Source organism: Spermophilus citellus (genome assembly GCF_964194105.1).
Source record: "Spermophilus citellus genome assembly, chromosome: 1".
NCBI classification, from domain to species: Eukaryota; Metazoa; Chordata; class Mammalia; order Rodentia; family Sciuridae; genus Spermophilus; species Spermophilus citellus.
In genome coordinates this window covers 36,085,345-36,107,189 of record NC_138182.1, presented here as the reverse complement: position 1 = coordinate 36,107,189, position 21,845 = coordinate 36,085,345, and the positions used below count along the sequence as shown (strand labels likewise).

Genomic DNA, 21,845 nt, shown 5'->3' with positions numbered 1-21,845 from the left:
TAGATTGCTATCATTTTAGATAGCAAAATTTACTGAACAGGTTTGCCATTCCTTGTAAAATTAAATACCACCCACCTTAACAATCCAAGACACGGGTATTCATGCAATAGAAATGAAAACGTGTTCACGTGAAGTTATGCACTGGAATACTATTGTAGCATGTTGGGGTTGCCACAGATTGCCAGTAAGCCTTGTAGGGACATTCAGGATCCAAACTATAGCATCCTTTTTAATGAATATCATACTGGACAATCCCGCATCCTAAGACTCCAGATGTAGTCTTGTTGAGTGTATTGGAAATCTGTTGTATTTTCATCAACTTTAATTAATGTGGCATAGAGTTGTGCTAGCTAACTTGGTGGCTGCCTTACTTGTTGCTTTAAATTGGCTAAGAAGGCAGTGAGTTGAAACTAATCTCAGATTTTTAAATATAACTTCCTGTCAAGACGGGTCTTCTTCCTCTAATGCTTTTGTAAGTGGTTATTTCAACCCCCAAACAAAAATTTATTGTTAATCAATTTGATTCATATTGGTTTCTTTTTGATGCTTTAGAATGCAACTGAATTCATATTCTCTCTCAGCTTTTTTTTTTCACCTATTAGTTTAACAAGCAAGAAAGTGGAAAGAGTGACTTTTTCTCCTAAAACACTCAACAAGGTTTGCTCAATATCAGTTTGGGATATCAGGAAATCAACAGGAAGCATATGGATTGGCAGTTCTCTACACAGCTACGAACAACTAATTCTCCCTTTTATGATCATTAGGAAATGGTTTGTTTGGGGCATTACCTCCGTTCTCCAGGGTTCTGTGAAGACCACTAATGTGGCTCTCTATTATTTCTATGATGGTTTTGGTGGTAATTTGGGGGGCCCAACACTTCTCATTTTAAGCCACCAAATGTTCTCTGAATATCTCTCCATCTCTCTGGGGCTTCAGCTTCTTCAAGTTCAAGTCTCATTATCCTTGGTGCAGAAGATTAGAAAAAAAAAAGAAAGAAAGAAAGAAAAGGCAGTTATTAACTCCTCATATCATTCACATTACCCAAAACCATCAGTGAGCCTTTTTCTCTTGTGGTGGGAGATAGGATGTGATGTGGGTAAAGTGCTCAGCATAAGGTAAGATTTTCATGGAAATGTGGACGTAGCCCCAGATCCACTGTTCTAGGCAGGGAAATCCTTGGGAGTGGACAACACTGATAGAGAAGGTTCTGGTAGGGACTAAGGGATATAACAGGCAAGTGGTGTCTCTGTGTAGGTTTCTACTGCTCACCCTGCTGTTGATTCTAGGTGAGTAGCCAAGAGCAAGGCATCAGTGAATGAGAAAGAATGACACAGGTCCTTGCTCCCAAAAACTTCATGGAAAGGATTCCAGCTTGGGCTCCTGGAAACCACAGAGTTACTCCATGATGGGGTCAAAGGAGCTGGAACTCAGGGAGGCCAATGGGGTGTCGCATCCTTGTCTGGATGAATGAGGGAGGGAATTTGTGAGCAGTTGAATGGCATAAAGAGAACAGTGAAATTCTTGGAATGAATGACACCCAACATTCCCTCTCACTAACTAGGATACTTGATCAAACCCTGACATGACTTCTGTTAGCTCAAGGCCACATCCCTAGCCTGAGAATCCAACTCTCTCAAATACCTTCCCAAGAAAGCTCAATGCTGCCAAAATAATTTAGTTTGTTCCTACCAGAACCTGACTATAGGCCTCTGACCTAAATTTTTACCTTAGAAAATTTGAATTATAACCTTTTTTCTCTCTGTTCCTTTCATATGTATCTTCTATAAATATATTATGTCTTTCTCCAGGGCCTAGAAGATAACATTTCCAGTGTATCATCAAGGATAGGCCAGGAAGGCCCAGTTACAAACACAGATGGCCCAACCACACTGGCCAGTCTCTCTCAAGCATCCTCCAGGACTTTCCCTTCAGTACACCCTAGCATTTAAAATGCCTCTTGCCTTCTGTTTCAGCAGAGTTGAGTTTATGCTGGAGTCTCTCTCCCCTATTGCAATAGTTTGAATAAAGCCTATATTATCTTTTATTTCTTTTCCTTTTTTAATTATACTTTATACTTACACATAATAGTTGGGTTCATCCCAACAAATTCATAATGCATGGAAATCCATTTTGGTTCATGATCCCCCTTTTCTCTCCTGTCCTCCCTCCCCTCTCCCTTTCTTCTTTCTCTACTAGACTTACTTTTGCTCATCTATTAATTTGTACTGGATTGGTCCTTTATGTTATCTTCCTCTCCCTTCCCCTCTTTCTTTATTTTAGTCTAACGTCCACATATGAGACAAAACATTTGACCTTTGAGTTTCTGAGTTTGATTTCTTTAATTTAACATGATGTTCTCCATTTCTATCCATTTGCTGGGAAATGCCACAATTTCATTCTTTTTTTTTAAATTTATTTTTTAGTTTTAAGTGGACACAATATCTTTATTTTACATTTATGTGGTGCTGAGGATCAAACTCAGTACCTCAAGCATGCTAGGCGAGCACTCTACCACTGAGCCACAACCCCAGCCCTCATTCTTTTTTTTTAAATAAGCTTGTGTTATCTTTTAAAATAAGTGTCCTTTGAGTAATTTATCTTTGAAAGAGAATTCAAGTCATCATTGGTCTGATAGACTGAGGTAGAGGAAAACTTTGGGGCTGGGAGGTGTAGGTGAGTCTCGTTTGTGGAGGGCTGGGGGTGGCAGAGAAAGGAAGAAAGAAATGGCACTTCACAATAGTTTTCCTTGAGGACAAGAGGAATAGATGTCAGATGAATAGATAATATATTCAGATTGTCAGATCAATGAGCTAATAACAAGAATAATGCATAAGTGAGTGAACTGAACAGGAGGCTTCTAATGGGTGTTACAAAACTCCACCTTTAGTTCTGTTACTTTTTATATCACTAATTTAAGGAAATGTTTAAAAAGCCCATATGTGTAGCATTCATGATGTTACTATTATAATTCCAAATAATCTCAACAGTTTGAATAAGGAACTAAAATTATCGTGATGAACCTGATGAAAAATGAAGTACAGGTAACCTATTATTCTAGACCTGCTAGGCTACATGTTTCAGTTCACTTGGTCTGATATAACAAAACTTATTGCTCACAGTTCTGGAGGCCAGGAAGTCCACCATCAAGGTGCCAGCAAATTCAGTGTCTGGTGAGGGCTGCTCTATACTTCAAAGATGGTGCCTTCTATGTGTTCTTACTTGGCAAAAGAGGGGAAATGAACTTCCTTGGGTCTCTTTGTAAGAGAACTGATCTCTTTTATGAAGCCTCCACCTTTATGACCTACTCTTCTCCCAAAAGCCCTACCGCTTACTACTAGCGTATTGAGTACTAGATTTCAACGTGGGAATATTAGAGGGTCACAGACATTCAGACCACAATAATACAGTGTAAAATGAAATGCAGGATATCAGCCAGGTCCAGTGTAAAGTGAAAATGCAGGATATCAGCCAGGTCAGGGAAATTAATCTCCGTTTCACATAAGTCCACTATCTGATACAAAGCAGTGGGTGACTCTTGAGGAATACATTCTCCATTCCAGAAGTTTTACATACTCTGATCAAGGTTCAAGGCTGATCATACTATGGTCCCTAGTAAATGGGACCAGAAACCCATCTCAGGGAAGTGGGGCTGTTAGTAGCTGTGGATCCTAGCCTCTGTCTGTCCTCCAGGACCCATGGAGGGACAATCACAGGTTCAAAGGCATATTTATTAAGAATTTCAAGATGGCAACCACTTGTCAAACTCTGAGTGCTAGGCTCTTCTAGAGGCAGAGAGCCCTGTGCAAACATCCCCCTACAGAACCATGAAGCTGACCCTGATTTAGCCTAGGAAGTGGTATTGAGGGTGGAAATGAGAACTTTCTTGGTATAAAACAATTTGAGTAGGTAGGCAGGCCCTGTAGGTGAGGAAGAGAAATCACCTTCAGGGGCAGAATGAGCAACTGAGGAGAGAACCTTGAAAGCCAGGCTGAAGATGCAAACATCATCCTATAGGGAAGATTCGAGAACTGGAGAGTGACAAGGTGAACTTGGCATTTCAGAAAGATTAATTTCCAGTGAAATGTCTTTCAGAAGCTGGTGCCTTTCAACTATTCCTTTTTTTTTTCACACATAAAAACGGAAGGAACACTCTTTTTTTGGATCAAAGAAGGGCAGTTGCCTGGGAGGTGTCTTTCACTCACTTTTTCCTACTGTTCCAGGCACAAAACCTGCTGGAAATTTTGACATTTTGCTCTTTCTTGCCTCTGGATTTTAATGCCAGCAAATTAATGTGTAAGATTTCAGCAGAAAATGACTTTCATGGGACAAAATGACCTTGCATTTTTGGTCGGGAGGAGAGGAAAGCAGCAGACACACTAATTGCTGAATTATAATGAACCTTTCTATGATCCTTTGAGTCTCTCAGAGGAATCAAAATAAAACAAAATTACAGCAATAATACCAAGCAGTGGGCTTTGCAGGCAGACAACAGGTGGAGATAAAAGCCAAACCCTCAACTTCTCTCCTAGTATCAGGAAAAAAAACCTGTCACTTCTGTTCCTAAGAGACTAGTAATAATTTTCATCTGTGTTCCTCCCATTTTAGTAGTAATTTATAAAAACGGGCATTTCCATGGCACACATGCATGCACAGACTCACACACATGGTTACGCCAGTCTCTCCCTAAGTAGGAGTAATTGAAGCAGACAGGGAACCAGTAAGGCAGCTTAAACAGGAGTTGTTAAAAGGGCAAATGTTGTAAGAAAGCAAATTGTATCTGTCTGGTGTGCAGACAGAAGAAGGACTTTCATAATGCTAAAAGCATTTAGCAGAAAAAAAATCCCTGGATCTCTCTAGGGATGGAAAAGATGGGTGCAAACTTGCGCGGAGGAATTTCGCTTTCTCTCTGTCATTCTCTTGCTGGCCTTGAGAAGACTTATTTCCATGTTTGTCATATTCTAAGGGGCGAAGCAAGTTTTCCCCCAGTTTTCCTATGCATCCTCAGCTAGCCTAGCTAATGAGGAGCTTGCGCCAACCTCCAGATCCTGTCCCTCCTTGTCTTGATTATGTGTTCTCCCTCCCTTCTTTAGAGCAGCTCTTAATACTTTTCAACTTTTTGGTCAGTTCCTTGTATAAATACACTAATTTCTTAAGAGAGCACCACCGAAACTTCATTATTAGGTGTTTTTCCACAGTATAAACTACAGGGGCCTTTCTGAGAGAGCATGGTAGAGGGTCAGTGGTGGAACTGGACAGCCCAACCCTGGTGCTATCCTTTGTTTGTTGTCTTTATGACTGTTAATGAGTTATGTGACATCTCCATCATCTTCAGAAAATGTCCCCTCTCACAGGCCTGTTGTGAACAGGAAGCAAAATCATGTATATAAAACATGTGAATATAGTAGGTACAAGGCACTTGTCATTACCCTCAATTCCCCTGCCTGTCTTTCTCAACTGTTTATAGAATCTCAGGCCATTAAACTATTTGAGCAAAGTGTCACAGGTGGAAAGCCCGTGCTTGCCTGAGACCAGTCTTGCCTTCCTGCTTATCAGCAATTCTAATATGACACGTTTGCTTCTCCTTAACATATACAGCATTTTCTTCTTTTTAAAATTTGTTCTTTTTAGATCTACATGACCACAGAGTGTATTTTGACAGATCATACACATACATGGAGTACAACTTGTTCTAATTAGGATCCCATTCTTGTGGTTGGACGTGGTGTGGAGTTTTACTGGTCCTGCATACACAGTATTTTCAATGCATCATTGAAAACCTCTTGGTGTGTCTCAATTAGGTTCAGAGAACCTGTCCTTTTTGGTTGCTTCTTTTATTGGCTTCAAGTTGAAATTGTCAGCAGGGCAGCTCTGGAAACATGTCTAATCTCTTCTTAGCAGAATGCCCCTTTTGGCAGATACCCAGACTTTTGGAGTGTCTCTTCTATTGCCACATAATTCCCTAGAGCCATTTGGTGATGTGCAGTAGGAATGGCTGTATTCTCTATGACACAATCCCACAGTCTCCATTTTTGTAAATTACTGTAGACAATGGCAACTGGCCTTGCCATCTATCATTTCCCAAAGAATGGCTTCATATTGACAATTATAAAGCCAATTATCATTTTTATAGCTGTTTCTCAATAGCTTTTGTCAAATAATAACCTTATACAACAAAAAGAACACCTCTGACTCTGTTCACATCACATTTTGCAAACTTTTTAGTACCAGGGATTGAATCTAGGGGCACTTAACCACTGAGCCACATCCCTAGCCCTTTTAAAAATATTTTATTTAGAGGCAGAGTCTTGCTAAATTGCTTAGGGCCTCACCAAGTGGCTGAGGTTGGCTGTGGATTCATGGTCTTCCTGCCTCAGCCTCTTGAGCTGCTGGGATAACAGGTATACACCACGATACCTGGTGCAACCAATTTTTATGGAAGTTTTACCAGACAGTTCTATCACTCAAAGTTAAATGGGTTCTTCTTCCTCTTCTTCTCCTCCTCCTCCTCCTTATTATTATTATTTCTGGTAACATGTTGAAAACACTTAAGTTAAAATTATTATGTTCATGCTCTTTAGTATAAGTCTTCAATCATCCATTTATTTGTATGTAAGGACAGATCTACACTGAAAGAAAACCAAAATCTTCCTTGGCTCACTCCCATTTGGAAATGAGGTATATGTTTTTGGTAAACAATGATCATGCCCCAACTTTCAACAGAGCAGAGCTCCTTTACAGGGATTTGTTGTTTAATATAACCTCAAACTCATTGCTGCCCAATACTTAAGGAAAAGTATAAATAAGAAAGGCAATATGTAGGAATGACTGCAGAGAGGACATGTGACCCCTTTTATTCAATAGGCTGGGATCTCTCCTTGGTTTAAACTAAAGACTTAAAGTTCTGGAAGAGAGAGAGAAGGGAAATTGCATGGAAACGGAAGGAGACCCTCAGGGTTATACAAAATTACATACAAGAGGAAGTGAGGGGAAAGGGGAAAAAAACAAGGGGGAGAAATGAATTACAGTAGAGGGGGTAGAGAGAGAAGAGGGGAGGGGAGGGGAGGGAAGGGGGATAGTACAGGATAGGAAAGGCAGCAGAATACAACAGACACTAGTATGGCAATATGTAAATCAGTGGATGTGTAACGGATGTGATGCTGCAATCTGTATACGGGGTAAAAATGGGAGTTCATAACCCTCTTGAATCAAAGTGTGAAATATGATATGTCAAGAACTATGTAATGTTTTGAACAACCAACAATAAAAATTAAAAAAATATATAAAAAAATTCTACACTGAAGACTTTAATAAAAAAAAAAACCCAAACCCAAACCCAAACCAAAAAACAGACATGTGGAATTCACTGCTGTGTTTACTATAATACATTGCTGACAACAGAGTTGGTTTCATCACTCCTTATTCTCTTACAAGACCTAGGGAGAACTTTCTTTTAGTTCTTAGGATAAAGTCCTCTGGTGGGCTTTCTCATTTATTATCTTATGGACTCTGTGAGTGACTTAAATTCATATTTTCCTGTTTGATTTGGCTCAAGAAAGCTCAAAACCAGATCTGCAGCCTACCTCTTGTGAGTTTACAGGGCCTCAGGCGTGTGTCCATGGAACCTCACCTCTACCTTGAAACCTGGAGTAAAGAGCGATCCCCCCTGGGCTGGGTGCTCTTCTTCCCTCCCAGCTTCCTACTGTGTGAGCAGGAATACAGTCCTCTTGTTCTTCGGTAAGACAAAGATTCTCTTTTACTCTCAAAACCCGAGCAGCATTATCTATCCTGAGATCCATCCTCCAGGTATGCTTTTTATCTTCATTTCTTGTATTAGTCACCACTGGACCCCTAGAATTCCCAGGTCATTTCTCATTTCTTGATTCTTAACACTTAACGGTCCCTAATGCACTTTTCTGATCCCTATCTGTCCCCTATATTCTTCTACAGTGTCCTACAGAGTTCTGGGTCAGTTATTTTCAAAGATCTCGTACATCTCTATCCCTTCTTTGAATTCTCTCCATCTTTTCCCTCTACTTGAAACTTAATTCTCTATTGGAGTAAACATTTTTTTCCTTTAGTTTCCTGAGGTGGAGACTGTTTCCTTTCTTACCATCCTTTTATCACTGAGCCCAAAGTAGGGTAGTGTCCTTCTTGCCCCATATCACTGTTGGACACCATTCCTCTCTTTCCTCCTGGCCCCTTCATTCCTCTCTCTGTATCTTATGTTACCAGTGTATCCCTTACCCATCCCCCCTAGTGGCAGCCATTTGATCATTCCTGATTCTTCACAGATTTTAGCTATTGGTTCCCAGGTCCTCTTTCTACACTAGTTCTTTCTCGTAAGTTACTTCAAATAGAAGAAGATACTCCCAATTGCTCTAGCATTTTAGTTTCTCCAATATATTGTCCATCGCCCAACCTCAACCTTCAATCCTTTGGCCATGTCCTAGAATTTGACAGTAGCAAAAAGGATTGGAAGGGAAATATGCCCATTTGTTAGAGTTGTGTTGGTCAGAAATCTGCATGAATATGTTTTGATTTTCTGCTTGGGTATCACCAGGGGGAGTTTTTACTGGGAGCTCATGTGGTTGTGGCTGACTTCAGTTAACTGTGATTGTGGACTGAGCTCATTCCTTGCTGTCCATCGGAGCTGCTCTCAACTCCAAGAGGCCACTCACATTCCTTAATGCATGGCTCCCTAAATCTTTGTAGCTGAAAATGGAGAATTTCTCTTCTGTAGAGAAATTCTGTAGAGAAATGGAGAATTTCTATATTAGAGGTCTTCTTCCCTTCCTTAAAGTCATCCACGCTATAGAAATAGCCTGATCATCTGAGCCATAGCCAAGTATCCAAAGGTCCTTTCCGCCCTCCATAGGAGATTATCGATAGGCCCAGGTCACCTGTGGGGAGAGTGGGTGTCATATTTCCAAAGCTGGCCTGCCACAGTCTCAATATTCTTAACTTCTAGAGTCCCATTCTTAAAACACTGCCTCCCGTCTAGAACTCACTTCCTTTGTTTTTCCATGTCCTCAGTAACATCTTGAACTCATCGGATACTACAGTCCATTGATCTCACCACATTTCCATGTCCCTCTTCACCATCTCCTTACGCCTTCCTTTTCACCAGATGGTCAGTCACTAGAAACACCTGATATGCCATGAACTGTCGGTTCTTTTCTCCTTTTGTTTTATTTGCTTGGAAAAACCCTCAAATGGTTAAATTCCACTCTCTTTTTCCCTATGCCTACATCCATATGGAGAACAGTGACTTAGGCTAACTAGTCTTTCTTTAAGCACGTGGGTACTAATTCAAGAAGGTTCCAAGTGACCTCGCACTCATAAAACATTTCCCTCAGAGAGCTATCCAACCCTTTTGGCATTCAAATCCATTTGCTTGAGAATCCCCTAAAATAATTTTTCAAAATGATATTCTTCTCCCTTGAGTATTTTAAATTACTATTTGAAATTTCATCCGAAATTTAAATAGTGAAAATCTTTTCAGTGTATTATAAACATTTATATATATTTTTTAAATGGCAAAGCTCTTTTGAGTGACTCTGAAGGAATCAATATCATGTTGATTTAATATCTGCCATTACCCCTTTGAAAATGCAGAAACTATTTTTTATTATTACTTCAGTAATAATCTAAAATTTTGTAGCACATTTTCTAATTCCAAATGTTTTATTGTTTACCCTGTTATACTTTACTGCAACAAAAATATGGTTAAATTAAAAATGATTCAAATGTCCTGATTATAATGCTCTAAGTGTTTGATTTTTTAAAAATGTTAGGTATCCTTACAATAATTAATTAGTAGATGTTTAGTAAAAACTATGCATTTTGGTAAGTAATCATTAAAGATGAAAGAATGGCATTTAAAAATACATCTTATGGTCAGCATTGAGCTGGCATATATTTCCTCTAAATTTTATTTTGAAAAAAATAAACAATTTGCAACGAACATCTATATACTCTTCACCTAGATTCAACTACTGTTAACATCTTGATTCATTTTCTTCCTCCCCCTCTTTACTCAGTACTCCATCCCATCCCTACCACCAACCATTTGAGAGGGTTCAGATAGGAATGAAGATGTGCACCCGCATTAACATAAGGGGCAGCAGAGTGCATGGGCACCATTGGATTGCAGGGGAAGATGTGGTTCCCTTCATATGTGGCATAAGGAAAGCTGCTTACTGCCTCTATTTTCTTGTGAAAGAGGAATCCAGAGGAAGTGGTGGAGTTGTTGGATGTTTATGGAAAGAGGAGAAAGTATGGAAGTCATGTTGGACGGTGGACGTCAGTCTGCAGCTCAGACCCCTTGGGGTACACAAGGAGATCACAAGGCTGTGAGTCCCTTAGCAAACAATTTCTCTACACATTCTCTCCTTGGAGTCTGCTGACTATTTCAATGATGCTTTGGATTCATGTTCTTCTTGGTTCATTTTCTTCACTAGCCTTTGAGGTCGCCATATTCCTCTAACTTCTTCCTACCTCACTGCTTACTCCTTTTGAATTTCCTTCACTCTGCTAAGCACTGAAGCACGTCGGGCTGAAACCTTGGACCTCTGCTCTATCCAGATCACTGCCTAGGTTAAGGTCTCATGGCTTTACCAACCACGGTTGTGCTCACAACTCCTAAGTTTGTGTCTCCAGCCTGGCCTCTTATATCTAACCACCTAAACAAGCTCTTCACTTGAATGTATGTTATACATATCAAACTTTCAAAAATCAAAATCAAACTTTGGCTAGTTCTGTCTCCAACTCTGATGTACTTAAGATCTTCTCTAGCCCAGTAAAAGCAATTCCATTCTTTCCGATGCACAAGTCAACAATTTTGAATTCTTCTTCTTTTTGTCCCTCTCTCTCAGCCCCCATTGCCAATCCATTGGTAGAATCTGTTGATTTCCCTTAAATATTCAGAACCCAACTACTTCCCATCCATCACAACCCCACTGGTCCCTGCCGCCAGCGTCCCTCCCTGCATTTTTTTTACATCAGCTACCTACCTCACTGGTCCCCCTGCTTCTACCCTTGTCACCTCAGTCTGCTTTCAACACTGCAGCCTTTCCACTGCTCCGAACCCTCCCATGACCAGAGGAGTCCTTACCCAACCTAAATGGCTCTTCGTGATCTGTCCTGCCCCACCTCAGCTTCTTGTGCTACTCAGGTTTCCTGTCCTGTTCCAGCCACGCCAGCTCTTCTGTTGTGTCCCCGAGTGCCTGACAGGTTATGCTTTTGCACCTGCTGTTCTTTCTGCCCTTTCTTCAGACATTACCAGGGCCGACTCCCTCAGCTCCTCTGTCCTCTGCCCAGAGGCTGCCCTCTCGCCGAGGCTCCTGCAGCAACCCCATCCCCGTGCCCCTGAAGCTCACTCCCTGCTTTATTTTTCTTTGTCGCTCTCCTTTTCAAGGTATTATGTTTTGCTTATTTAACTCTCCCCCATCCCATAAAAGCATGGATTTTTGTCATGTTCTGTCCCTATTCTCCATTTTGTTTTACATACATCCTTGCATGCCTTTGCCTCAGGATGAAGAATATTCTCAGAGGTGTATTTCTTCTTCTGATTGATTGATTGATTTTCTAGCTGCAGATGGACACAATGTCTTTATTTATTCACTTATTTCTTACATGGTGCTGAGGATGGAACCCAGTGCCTCACATGTGTGAGGCAAGCACTCTACCACTGAGCCCCAGCCCTGTATTTCTTCTTAACATGTGGTGGGCCTTGCTTCCTCTGCCAACAAAGCTGTTTCATTTGAATCTAGCAGGATTGTCCATGGTATCTCAATGAGGAGTTCCAGCCAATCGAATTTTGGGGGGCACAAAGTGAAGTTGTATTTGCCAGCGAATTCCCTCATTCATGACTCTTAAATTCACTTTAAAATGTGAAGTTATCAGCACTGATTCTGATTTTTCTGGTTGGCTGTTATTTTGATTGAGTTATTGGGGGCATCCTCAACCCACCCTCTCCTTTCATTTCAGTCCAGCACCGTCCACAGTTCTCAGTCCTCACTCTCTCTGCCTCTGACTCTTTCACATCTGCTTCGTATTCTTCTTGTGCATCTCCTGCCAGAGCTTTTTGCTGACATTTTGAAATCCTGTACCTCAGAAGCTGGGGAAAATCAGAGGTTGAAGCATGTCACCATTAGAAGTCTTTATGGATGGGATAAATCAGGTCTGTATTTTTATAGATTTGACAACCCTGCTTTCAAAAAGCACCAGCGGTTAAAACATCACATATTGGAAAGTGTCTTGGTAGAGCCCATCACCTATTCTATCCGAAACCTTGCCTATCAATTATTTTCCCCAGCACTTGAGGATTTGAAAGTGTCTGACAAAGGTGCTAAGAACAGATTCAAGACAGTTTGCATTTACACACAGTTTAAAAGCACATTCAGAATTATTTCCACCTGTTAAATGCGTCGGTTATTATTCTACGGTGTGTAACAGCGTGGCAAGAGTGACATGGTTAATGCAATAATATGACCTTCCATCACTTTTATGAGACATTTGCATCTTTTTATGCAACACCTAATTGACAGTTGCCCGACCAGTCCTCCCCAGTGGAACCGCCTATTAAATGGAATTTATGGCCATTGCTTTTTAAGTCAATTAAATGACACGAAATGAAAATCTATTTTAAATGACATTCAATAAAATCTTTTCTCTGGTTGGAAAAAATTACATTTTAGAAAATACTTATTTACTGTATGGTTGAGTAGGCACATCCGGGACCTGAGCTATGGTGTCACTGTGTGGTGTGTTTGAGCGGCTCTTTGTGGTTGTAGGTATACCTGCTTTTGTTTGGAAGCATTGGACCCATCCCTTGCTGTGGCCCTTCTGATGTACGTTAAGGTACTTCCAGAGAAATGCCTATTTTGGGGGAACATATACCTCTTTCACTCCATTGCTCAAATCTCCCTCATCCTGTGCATGCGCTTTCTCTCTCATCTCGTGTCACTCAGTTCTAAGTGATTCTGTTTTGTTCATGGATATATCCTCTAGCACTTGGTAGGTGCTCAGTAAACCCTTGCTGAATGAATGAATTAATGAATCAATACACTGACTGCCTTGGCCTTGTTATTTTTGTGATTTCGATATAATATTTTTATCTTTCCTAACCTGTTAAATCCTTGTTCTACAAACCATTGAGTTTGTGATAAAGCCCCCAAATAGATGATTCTAAGTTTTCTAAGTAGAAGGATAAGCCACTGCACCGAAGAACTGGCACCTCTTTCAGCTGATTAAAAGTGGGTCCTCCAAAGTGGCCACTGACACAGTTACCTGCCTTGCCTTTTAAATAGGAACCAGTCCATCCTGGCTGGTGAAGTGAGTATAACCATAAATGAACCACATATCCACAAATAAAAATGGATTACCACGTTGTATTACAAGGAAAGTTAAAAGGAGGGGTTGGAGTTTCTAAGAATCTAGGCTGGAGAAAGCGTATGTTGGGTTCTATACTCTTTGTGCAGGGGAGACTATATTCTATGGAACTTCCAAGAGAGGTATGATTTCAACATACATGAGAGATTAAGAGAAAGGGAAATGTTGTGGGTAACCAGTCTAGCAGGAGCAAGAAAAGAGATTCAAGAAAGTGTGGGGCATGCATGTTCAGGGAAAAGTAAGCAGAGAGCTTAGTTGTAATATGGGAATATGTTGAAAAATCATTTTAGAGAAAGATGAGAAATAGTAAATTGGGTAGAGATCATAGATGTCCTGAAATATTTGGCTTAATAATTGACGTGAAAGGGAGTATGATACATAGAGAAGGCCATAAATTTTGGAGTGAGAAGATCTGAGTCAAGTTACAATGTTATGATTTACTAGATGACTAACTCTGGGCAAATCATTAAATACTTGGAGGTTCCTCAATAAAGTGGTGGGGTTATGTCTGGACTAGTGGTCATAGGATTACAGGGAGGTTCAAAATAAATGAAATGATGTTTATCATTAATTTTTGCAAGAAACATTAATCCAGTGGCCAGGTCCTAAGGTTACTGAGGGAGCTAGTCATACAGGGCTCTGTTTCCCAAGAGTTGACATGTTGGTGCAGAGAGCTTGGTAATACATGCACAGACCAGCCCAAAGGAAATAAGATAATTTCAGATAGTGATAATTGCTATGAAGGGGAAGAACTGACAAGTGGGTAAAGAATAATGAGCCAGGGGTAGGAGAGCTGGGGTTCCATACTTTAGATATGGCGGTCAGAGTGGGCTTTATGGGAGAATGGACAACTGGTGGAGATAAAGCAGAAGCATGAAGATCTGGGGACTAGAGATCCAGGAAGAGGCAACAGCAATCCCATATTCCAGGATTGGTGGAAAGGCCAGTGTGGAAGGGGAGCAGAAGGAAGAGGAAGGAACAGGTTCCTTAAGGTGGTCAGGATGGCTCAAATTAGATCATGTGCTCCAGAGAAAGAAGTTCATTTTTTATTCCAAGAGCAATAAGAAATGCTGGCTGGTTTAAAGTAGGGAAAGGAAACAATTCAGTTTATTCTGTGAGCAGAGAATTGTAGTGCGACAAGAACAAGAGGAGAGGACCAGATAGGAGACTGTTGTGGTAAGTTAGGACGGGAATGGTGGTGGCTTAAATAAGGTGCTTGTGGGGATGCAGACATATTTGCAATAGTGACTCATACATGTTCATTTGACTAGGCTGAGGGATTCCCACATTGCTGGTAAAACATTTTCTTTTTCCTAGGTGTGTCCTTGGGGAAGTTTGTGGAAGAGATCAGCACTTGAATCAGGAGACTGAGTAAAGAAGATGGGTTCCTCAAAGTAGGTGGGTCTCATTCAACCCAAAGAAGGTCTAAATAGAACAAAATGGTGGAGGAAAGGTGAATCTTCCTGTTTGAGCTGGGACATTCATCTTCTCATGCCTGCCTGGGGACCTTGCCTCTCCCCCAGGTCCCTGGAGACTTGGACTTGGACTTATACCATTGGATTTTCCTGGTTCATAGGTTCTTCAGATCCAAGTTGTATTACACTACTGGCTTTCATGATTCCCTAGCTTACAATAGCAGATGGCAAGACTTCATGGCCTCTATTAACCGTGTAAGCCAATTCCTATAATAAATCATTCTCTCTGTGTCTCTTGGTCTCTATATTACCCATAAATATCTGCATGTCTACATCTATATCCTATTTCTGCCTATATATCTCCTATGGTTCTGTTTCTCTGGAAAATGCTAATACAACATGGTTGGCTTTGTGATATTTGGGATTTCACCATAAAATTGTTGCTAGATTATATGCGACATTAGATAAAAATGCTAAGTAAAAAGGCTCTATTATTTATTTGAAAACCCTGTATGCACACATATAAAATATTAGCATCACCTGGTTTGGTAGTCAATAGAGAAGGTTGAAGGTCTTGAACTTGGAAGTGGAATGAAGCAGCACTTCAGTGAGTTAATCAGGCAATACCACAGAGCACAAGAGAACAGGCAGAACCTGGAAAGGAGAACATCAATCAGCCTAGCACTTTTCAATTTAAATGTGCACACGAATTCCCTGGAGATCTTGTTAAAATGCAGATTCTAGTTCCATAGGTCTAGGGCGAGACCTGAGATTCTGCATGTGTAACAGGCTCCCGGGGAATGCATGGAAAGTAAAATTTTGAATAAAGGTGAACAAGAAATGATGGAGTCAGTGTTATGGTTTAGATAAAAGGTGTCCCCCAAAGCCCATGTGTTAGAAAATGTAAGAAAGTCTGGAGGTAGAAGGATTGGGTTATGAAAGCTTTACCCTAATGAGGGCATTCGTCCCCTGATAGGGATTAACAGAGTGGTACCTGACAGCAGGTCAGTGTGACTGGAGGAGGTGGATCATCAGGAGTGTGTCTTTGGGATGTATATTTTGTTCTTGTTGAGCACAGCTCTCTCTCTGCTTCCTGGTGGCCATGTCCTGAGTCACTTTCCTCCGCCACACTCTTCTGCCACACCTGGGGCCTATAGCAATGGAGCCAGCTGTCTATGGACTGAGACCCCTGAAACCGTGAGCTCTAATCAACTTTTCCTCCTGTGAAATTGTTCCTGTCGGGTCTTTTGGTCACCGCAGTGAAAAAGCTGACTAAAATAGTCTACAATATAGATACTGAAATCAGGAGGAGGTTTCGCAGAGGGATATTCTAGTCCTAATTATTTTTTCTTGTGCTGCGGCTTGGGATTTGATGTGGGTTCTTGGGGTGGAAAATCCTCATGACCTACAGTGTTCAGCTTTTTTTTTTTTTTTCTGGAGGGATAAAGGGTCAAAGTTTCCATTTTCTACTCCCATGCCTGGTAAACACAGAGACTGCATGACTGAAAGAGCCCCAAAATGGAACAAGGACTGGGAACTTCATTCCAAGCAAAGTGGTTGAACTTGAAACCCGTAAATCATCTTGGAAGTCAAGAAAGGGTGTGTCTTTTTGGACTGTGGTGTCTTCGTCCTGTGTGTTTATGGCTGAGTGTCTTTGTAGGCCAACCGCACCCCACCTCTTACATGTGATATGCTGCTGGCTTCAGAAATTAATACCATGAAGCCTGAGGGCTTGTATCAGTACATCTGTGACACGGATGGTCACAATAGTACACATAATCAAGCATTTACATGCCAAGCACTGTGCTAGACATTTTATGGACATTATTTCATTGAAAGCTCACAATTCCAGGAGGAAGTTATTGCTATTACCCCCTCCTCACCCCAGACACCATCCACCCCTATCTTATATCCCAAGAAACAAGTTTTGAGAAGTTCAGTGGTTTGTCAAGGCTCATATAGGGGAGCAGAACTAAAATTCAGATTAATTAATTGATTAATTAATTAATTAATTCTTTCAGCAAGCAGGCCAGAAGAGGCTGGTTCCAGCAGCCTCCCTCTTTACTATTTGTGAGATGACCCCCGCCCCCTGGAGTGTCCATCTATAAAAATCACATACTTCTACTTCCCTGGAGTGATATCTGTCAGTGTATCTGGCCCAGCAGCCGACATAGCTGGGCTGTCCCTAGTGACCTGTCTGACCTCAATCAAAACTCTTGAATTGGGGGCTTAAAATATTCACTAGGAAAAAGTGATTCCGAATGAAGAGTACTTTGTCAGTCCCAGCTGGTATGAGAATCACTGGAGGGTCCTTTATAAATACCGAAGTGGGGCACCCTTCACTGTCCAATTCATATTTTGGTGAAGGTCCCAGGTACTGCAACTTGAAGAATGCTTTAAAGGGAATCTGGTGGGCAGCCAAGGACAAGCCTCCAAACTGTTGATCGGTCCTTAAGGAAAGGAACCTTCCTCTGCTTTAAAGACTTTATGAATAACATTGTCATCTCAGGGGCATCTGACCCTCCTGACCACAAGAACTGCTTTCATAATGGTGGCTTCTCCTCTGGCTACATACCCCCCTGGAGTCTGGGATCTGGAACCTTAGGCACTAGGGAGGTCTGATCTGGTCATAAATATTCCAGATTTTATAAGTGAAAAATATGGATGTGGAAAAGATGAACAACTTCTTCTCCTCCTCCTCCTCCTCCTCCTCCTCCTCCTCCTCCTCCTCCTTCTCCTTCTCCTTCTCCTTCTTCTTCTTCTTTTCCCAAATCAAAGAAACTGCTTCTGCAGAATGACCCTCTGAGCAACCCAGAGCAACCTCAGGACTTTGTGTGCCGAGATAACCTAAAGTTGAGAAATGTACTCAAGTCCAGCAGGATCAGCTTCAGTCTGGCGGAGAGAGTGCAGTCCCTGGATGTCTGAGATATTACACAGGGACTTGAAAGGCAGGACTGGGTGCTACGTGGAAATTATTCCATCCCTAAGTTTGGGTGTCCAATATCGCCCTGGGCCTCTGGGAGCTGGTGCTCTTGCAGGCGTGTGGCAGCAGTTGGAGCCCCTGTAAAACCCCACCTCATGAGGGTGGCTTTGTCACTAGTAAACTTGCCTGAGGGTCTTGCAGCTGGGTGGCCCCTCCCCACGAACTGTGCCAGTACTTCTCATTTTAAAATAATTCAGCTGGAAGAATCCGTGTGTATGTGTGTGTGTGTGTGTGTGTGTGTGTGTGTGTGTATGTGTGTGTGTTTCCCACAAGCTTCTCCGTCTCCCCTCACTCCTGGTCCTGAACTGCTGAACCCAAAGATGTTTGCCTTCCAACGGAGGATGACATCAGTGAGGAGGCCGTTCCCTGGCAGAGGGAGCCAAGTCCTCAGACACCAATTCGGAAGTAGGACAAGTACATTTTGTTTCTGCGCTTCAACCCAGAGAACTGCTTGGTCCCTGGAGCGTGTGCCAAATGTGTTTGCGCAACCCCGTCAGCAGCTTCCAGAGAGCGGTTCAAGAATGTGTTGAGGGTTTCGTTTCTTTGGGGAATGAACGTACGCGGATGGCATGACTGGTATTGGCCACACATGGCCATGTGAACTGGGGGCTCAACCCTCAAGAAGAGTTAGGGTCCTGGGAGACAATCTCCCTGGATGGACTCCACAGGGGACACTGCTCCCGTGCCCACCTCAGCCAGGAAGCACAACCACGGAGAACATGGAGATGGAACTGGCCAGGGCAGGCTGCCATCTTGTTTTGGCCAGGAGCATGCTCCTGCCGTGGAAGGGAGCAAGAGAAGCTACCAAATTGGCTGCTGCCCCTGAACATTTGCTCTGCATACTTGAATCTTCCTGGTTAAAGTGCCTCCATCCCAGGCAATGGGGCAAGAACACACACACATCACACACCTGCACACATGTACATAGAGACTTAGGAGTAAAACTCAGTTATGTGTGTATGCCCACCTACACATGCTCCTGTTAGCAGAAATCAAGGACTACAGAAATGAGATCGTGCATATAAATGACCTACATTTTAAAAGCTAATATTGGTATCCTTCAAAAGACAATTTGATAATAAGCTTTTATACTTTATTGTGCCTTACCATTTACAGGAAAATGTCACACGTCTCATCAAACACATTAAACGCCTTTTTATTTTAACGCCCAAGGAAATCAGAGAGGCTAAGTGATTTGCTAAAGATTACACAGCAATTAAGCCCCCAAATCAGGATAAAAAGCAAGGGTCATCCCCATACAACTGCCCTCCCACACTGGCTTTCTAATCTTGATGTTAGAAAGACCAAAGGTCAATAGGCAGGCGACTCATCTATTTATAGGACTAGTGTCAGGGCCTGATGCCATCAAAGGACCACCAGCAATATTTGCTTTACTCAGGACCATTTCAAGCAATGCAGAATCTCAGATCCATCCCTGACCTTTGAATCATAATCTATACTTTAATGAGAGTCTCATCAAGTGATTCATGTCCATATTCAAGTTTGGGACACTCTGGAGGAGGAGACTAGATTTCAGCATTATTACACTCAAGAGCCCCTGAGCATCAAAATTGCATAGTATGGGAACTAAAAAAATAAGTAAATAAATAAAAGAAAACCAAGAACTCATGCCAGGATCCCACACCTGTGATTCTGGGTCTGGGCGGAGAGCCAGATCAGCGTCTTTAAAACTCCCCAGGTGGTTCTCCTATGCAGCCAGGTTGGAAAGCCACGGGAACAGATCTTCTTGGAAGCCTCTCTCCACCTTCCTGGAGTCTGTGAGTCTTGTGTATAAGGAAAGGCCCGTGTCTGCTCCATCCCACCCAATACTTGATGGATATTTAGGATCATAGAACATTTTGTATGGAATCCAAACTTTCCTTTCTGCCCAGAGACTTGCCTTTAACAAGCACCTCTGAGTGTGCCGATCATTACATGGTAACTATACTAAGAGGAGGGTGCATTTTATTCTCTTCCCCTGGAAAAGGAGGTGAACTTTCAAGAAAGAGGCTCTGGACTCCCCACTTTCAACTGAGGCCTGGTGAGTGGCCTAAAGCACAGTGCATGGAGGAAGCCCCGGGGTCAGGGAGATATATGACTCATGCACCTCCTCACTATGCAGATACAGCTCTCAGATGTCCCTCAGGATGGGCAGAAAGTCAGCATACTGCAAATGCCACCAAGAACACCCGAAGAGCAAGGTCCAGGTCCTGGAAAAGCCAGGCTATTTTTGGTAAGGCCTGGAGAGGCCCAAAGGCGCTATTGTATTCATGACACTTCTGACTCTGTCTTTCTCTCTCTCTCTCTCTCTCTCTCTCTCTTTTAAGGCAAAAACCAAAACAAAACCCATATTTTCCTGTGTCTACAGAGTCACGCTGTCAGATTTGGGACTGTGCTCACTCTCCGGTTGAGCCATCTGTTTGCGATATCAAGAGAAAATTCATTAGGGAGAGATTAAGCCCGGGTCAGGAGAGGACAGCTGTACAGCCGAGGCCACTGAGCCAGCCCATGTGTGCGGGAGCTCGTAATTCTAGATGTCCCATATTTCTCCACTTCTTAGATATGCAGGGATGACGCCAGGCGTGGGACCCATGCTTATTTACTGCGTTTTGCAAAACTGTCCAGAAATTGACGGGGGTTTCTCGAAGAGGCCCTTCCTGCCAGTGAGTGGCAAGGCAAGCCCAGGCCCTTGGAGGGTTTCATCTGACATCTGTGCTTGTCAGGCGCCTCGCACTGGACATGTGAAGACACGTGCTTAATCTGGGTGCCATGCACAGAAAATGGGCAGCTGTTGCCATTCCTGGCTGCCGGACTTGTGCCTGGTCACGTCCAACACTGCTAACCGCCTCTCCTCTCCCCATCCCTGCGGGTTTCATGGCTTAACAGCTGCATGGCTAATTGTTTTATTTTCCTCTCCCCAAACTTCTTGGATTCCTCTCATCACCTCCCTTCTGTCTGTCTCTGGCCCGTATACTCAGGGCATAATGACATGATTCCTCTAGCTAAATCTCCCACTCTCCCTTCCAAGTTCAGGATCCCCGGAAGTGGGAGGATGGGGAAAGGGGGTGGGCTCCTCTTGGATCTTGGGCTAGAGGTAGAGAAAGTTCCAGGCTCTTGGTACCTGGAGTCGTGGATGCTCACCCTCTGCGCATGAGTCAGCTGTCCTATGACTGGATGTCCCATGACCACCATGTGATATCAGTGCTGTAACTGTTCACTCAACAGAGACCAAGGAAGGGGAAAATCCTCTTGCTACAGGTCAAGGGATAGCTGAATATGTTCAGTGCAGTCGAGGGGCTGCAGAAAAGTAGTGTTTCTCAATCCTGCTACTTCTTAAAAATTCTCTAGGGTGACTTTTCTTAACATTTACTTTAACTAATTTTTAGTTTTGATTTTATTTTTAATGGACAAATAATTATTGTATCTATTTATAAGCTTCAGTGATATTTCGATTCGTGTCTACTTTATAGAATGATCAAATTAGAGTCATTAGCATAGCTATTACATCAAATATTGATCAATTTCCTGGGCCCTCCTCCCAGGATCCAGACCTAATTGGGTTGGGATGAGGCTGGTACTTTTTCACAAGCTGGGGGTTGGGTTGAGAGGTGCTGCTGTTTGGATAGGCAGAGTCTTATAGTGTCTGATCATCAAATCACCTCTTCCCAAAGGCTGGGCATGATATTTCCCAAACTTGAGTCCTAGAGTCTGTGTAAAAGAGAACAGGTAATCTCCCCTGTGCCGATCCAGTCGAGAAAGGCCAGTATAAATGAAAGTGTTAGGAAAATGCAATTTTGCTGCAGCCTGGTAATGTGGCTTATTAACTGCTAACTAACTCTTGCCCAATAGTGCTCCCGAAGGGGCTGGAGGTAATGAATAAGATGGAGGAATCAGGCGCATTTGTAATTACACATTAGCACCACTAAAGTGCTGCTCACACCTACTGCTCCCCTTCCCGAGTGTCTCAGAGGCCAGCCTCTGTGCCTGGGGGCAAACTTTCTGTTGCTTATTTAATTATGTTGTGTCCATAGCTAATCGCTTTTAGATTTGCCTAA

At 42.3% G+C, this 21,845-nt stretch overlaps 1 long non-coding RNA gene across 1 annotated transcript; it reads right to left on the bottom strand.

The window, feature by feature from the left end:
* Positions 1 to 831: 831 nt before the first annotated feature.
* On the bottom strand, positions 832 to 19,933 carry LOC308639247. Its single transcript, XR_014020026.1, has 3 exons — positions 19,436 to 19,933; positions 15,348 to 15,461; positions 832 to 962 (listed from the first exon to the last, which is right to left on the bottom strand). It is a non-coding gene; the product is annotated as an uncharacterized lncRNA (long non-coding RNA).
* Positions 19,934 to 21,845: the final 1,912 nt, after the last annotated feature.